The following is a 4,447-nucleotide window of genomic DNA, read 5'->3' as shown; positions in this document are numbered from 1 at the left end:
GGCTGCAGTCAGGCGTGTTGCCTGTGTTTATACTGTGCAGACCCCGCCCTCCTCCTCCTCCTCCTCCTCACTGAGGGGCGTGTGCAGCCGCATCCTCAACTCTTTTATCCCAGATTCGTAACTCAGAGCAGGTCACGTTGTAGTCAGATGACAGCTCGTCATCAGCGCCGAACATGGTGACATTAAAACAGTGGCGTAAAAGGAGCTAAGAATAAAACTAGAACAAGTAACTTAAGTTCATAATGTCTTCATCTGCTGATTTTAAATATGATGCATAAACTCATAATTTCAAGGCAAGTGTCAGCGCACGTAGTTAAAGGGATAGTTCACCCAAAAAATGAAACCAGTTTTCAAATAGAAAAAAAAAACAAAACAGAATAAAAACATAAAATGCCTCCATGCTGCTCATCTGGTGTAATCCAAGTCTCCTAAAGTCCTGACATGCTGTTTGTACACCGTCACACCACACACACCCAGTTCGGACAGTGTGCACATGAATGTGGCCCCAAGCTAAAGATCTACAGTGAAGATTCAGGCTGAAAACATGGAGTAAATAAAATTTTTTTAGTCAGCTTGTCATTTTGGAGCTTTAGGAAACTTGGATTACACCAGATGGGAAGTATGGAGGCATTTTATGTTTTTATTCTGTTCTTTTTTACGTTTGACAACTGGTCACCATTCACTTCCATTGTTTGGGAGATTCTGCAACACTGTTTTCCTGTGAACTCCAGCAATGTTTTGTGGACTAAAAACATAAAATTTAGATTTATCTAGAATAACTCAGAGTGACAAAGAGATTATAAACATGTTATTTTAACATTAATAATAAAAAACCTCCACCTAGAACCATCACAACAAATAATCACAGCTTTGTGGAAAAGACTGGAAACGAGTACAAAAATAATTCCCCCAAAAAAGTTGAAACATTGTTATCTGTAATAAGTATAGGTGCTGAGACAAGAAGTGTTGCAACTGTCCCTGATCTGCTCTACAATATTTTATTTTTATTTGAATCTCATTAATTATTTGTATTTTAATGTCAGGAAACTGAAAAATCAAGAACACTTGTTAGGTTTTATTAACAGAGACAATCATAGTTGCTAAGCAACCAAGATGTATCTCCAACTTTGCAAAAAGTAACTCTATCCCTTGTGTGTCATTCCCCGACTCTCTCTTCTCCTTTCCTGTCAAAAAAGGCAATAATCTAAATACTCTGTTTTCAAAACATTATTTGAGTAAAAGTGCAAAAGTTTTGGCATCAAAATATAATTATTGTACAAAATGTAAAAGTACTCATTATGCAGAATGACCCATTTCAGAATAACAGACATCATATTAATGTATTAAAATTATCTATGCAGGTGATAAAACTTTAACTTCTCAATTTCCCTCTTCATCTTATCTGAAAAATGGTTCTCAAACTGTGGGGCAAAGAAAGAAAGCTGAGTTCTCCTGGTGCAAAATCTGTCATTCTTCCTGCATCCAGTGATGTCACATTGATGTCACTATGATTTCATTGCCGTTAAAGAGGAACTACAGGCTATAGAGTGCTGCAGGGATGACATAATGTAGGACAACCCAGAAGCTACCATCACTCTGGTTCCTTCCACAAAACACCCAGAGGGATTTTTCCTTTGGATCTCTGATTATCACAGAAAATAAACTCTGTGGCAAATAAAAGTTTATGATACACTTTTTGTTCGGCATGATAATCTTCAGAAAAGAACACCACTGTTATGATTTTAGTGTGAAGAAACGATAAGGTCCTTGACAAACAATACTGTTACAAGTACTTATGTAGTTTTGCACAAATGCAAAGGTAAATGCAATAACTCTGGAAGCAATTTATTCTGGAGATATATTTCATAATTAATTATATGCTCATATTAAATAATTTTGATGCTCATCAGCTGCACTGCCAATGAATATTAGTTAGAACAGGGGTCAGTAACTCGTGACGCCGGAGCCACATCCACCTATTTGTTTGTTTCCAGCGGTAGCCGTTTGCAGTAAAAAAAAAAGAAAAAAAAAAAAGAAAAGAAAAGAAAAAAAGACGCTTGCATAAACCTGCAGCAGGTTTATGCAAGCGTGCATGCAAAAATTTTTAAAGATGCAGATTTACAAGAATCTTTTGGAAGAAAATAATATTCATTGTTTCCTTTAGCGTATAATCACCTGAAAATAAGAATTGTTTGTTACCTTAGATGACACTAAAACCTACCAACTGGTGCTGTAAGTAAAGGAAATAAACACTTGTTCCAGCACTGGCATGCTCACAATTCACAATCAATCAATGAAGCAGAAAATTCCACAACAAAGGAGATGTCACGGTTTAGTGATTAGGAGGACTGAGGGATGTTGTCCTCTCTCTTTGTTCTGCAGCCTTGTTTGACCTTTCGTTGAGGAAGGACTTCAAAGTCTCAGCTTTCCCAGAACTGACCTCCGTCATGCTAATTGTCAATTAGAAATGGTGAACCATGGTGACTGAAAAACAAACCACCCACAATCCATCAGGTTACATCACTGACAACAAAGGAGATAATTATGTTTATTTACAAGGATGATTAGAATTAGAATTTAGTTTTAGTGTGAAAATAGAAAGTTCATTATGTATAATTCTACAGATTACTATAAATAAATGAAAGTGGGTGGTAACTGAGTACAAATACTTTGTTTCTGTACTTAAGTAGATTTTTCAGGTATCTGTACTTTACTTGAGTATTTAATTTTCCAACAACTTCTTACTTTTACTACATTTGAACACAAAGATCTCTACTCTCTACTCCTTACAGGCTCCTTACTTTATTTTTCATTCATTTAATTTGATTGTTTTTTCATCACTGCGTGCTGCCTCCCAACATCAAGACTGATCTGAACCTAAATGGACGCACAATAACACACAGAAAAGACATTTCACTGGTTAGATTACATAAAAGACATAACAAAATGAAAAAGAGGTAAAAAAAAAAAAAAAAAAAGAACAAAAGACGATCAAAATGAAAAAAGTAGAGAAAAGACCAAAGACGGGAAGAAAAATGTTAGAGGACTGCGGAGAAAAGGTTTTACTTTTTTACTTTGAGTAAATTTCAGAGGATGTACTTGTTTACTTTTACTGCAGCCAAGAAGTTGAATCAATATTTCCACTTTTACAGGAGTCTTTTTTTTTTTACACAAGTGTCTGTACCACTTAAGTGAAGAACAGATGTACTTTTGCCACCTTTCTATATAAATACACAGCCTCTTAAAAAATATGACAGACATTTAAATAACACAGTCAAGAACATCCCATTAAAGTAATTTAACGTAACTGTTCATACTTCTGCAGTCGGATAAACGTGCAGGCTGAAGCTTATAACACTCACCCTTTCAATAGCACATCATTTTTAACAAGATAAGACTGAACAAAAAAACAGAGAATAAAACAAAAGACGATCCAAAAGCTCAGCCATTAAACAGTTATTTGCCGAGATATCATGTCTCTTTTATATGAATGTCAATTTTTGTATTTTATTTTGAAAGGAAAAGATGGTGGGTTATCATAAAGTTTGCAGTTTTTGCAGTTCACAGACTGACACATTTCCACCTATTGTCTTCATCGGGGACATGAACGATAACCTTATAGAGCACAAGCTTTGATAATGACTATTGAATATTGTCATGTTGCACAACTTTAAATAGCTCGGTTCCACCATTAAGTGTTTTTTCCCCTACACCAAAACAATAAAGCGTGTCCTTAACAGCAGGTGAAGTTGTGCCCGAATGCTACTTTGTTGTTTGTTTCTATTTTTATTGATAAACTAAGAAGCTCTATAATGAACTTTATCAGTTATACAGCCAATAAAAATACATTTTTATGTACACACTCTCGAATTACATAATAAAAACTACATAAATAAATCATGATCATAAATATATTTGAGTCGTACCTTTTATACAGAGATGCAGTACTAGAACAAAAACAGAACAAACAAACAACAAAGAAATAAGATAATTTAATAAAATGTTTGATGACCTGAAATAACCCTAAAATATTGAGGACAATAGTCAAACAAACAAACAATACCCTAATATTAATTTACAACCAAAGAGCTCCAGGATCTACTGCACCAGAGGAAATAATCTCAGGAACTAAACACTAAAAAGTCTCCAAGTGCCCATTCCTGTTTGCATCTGAAGGACTATAGACGTAGATCTCAACAATGTGTAGATGTCAGCAATAAAAACATGAAAGGTTATACTTTTATTTGGAACGAACTACTACAATGCAATGCAACAATGCCTCCGGTGAAGTACGTCGAAATCTGCTTTAAAATAAAAGAAGAGACAGCAGCCATGCACGGTAGATGACCATAGAGGAGCCAGAAGGGAAAAGGAGGAGGACGTCCGACGTCAGGATATTATTTCACAGAGTCTTTTCCTTTTACATAAAGACATTTGTACCATAAAG

This window comes from Lutjanus erythropterus, chromosome 20 (assembly GCF_056507025.1).
Source record: "Lutjanus erythropterus isolate fLutEry1 chromosome 20, fLutEry1.hap2, whole genome shotgun sequence".
NCBI lineage: Eukaryota > Metazoa > Chordata > Actinopteri > Lutjaniformes > Lutjanidae > Lutjanus > Lutjanus erythropterus.
The sequence above is the reverse complement of the archived record's forward strand: the minus strand, read 5'-3'. Positions refer to the sequence as shown.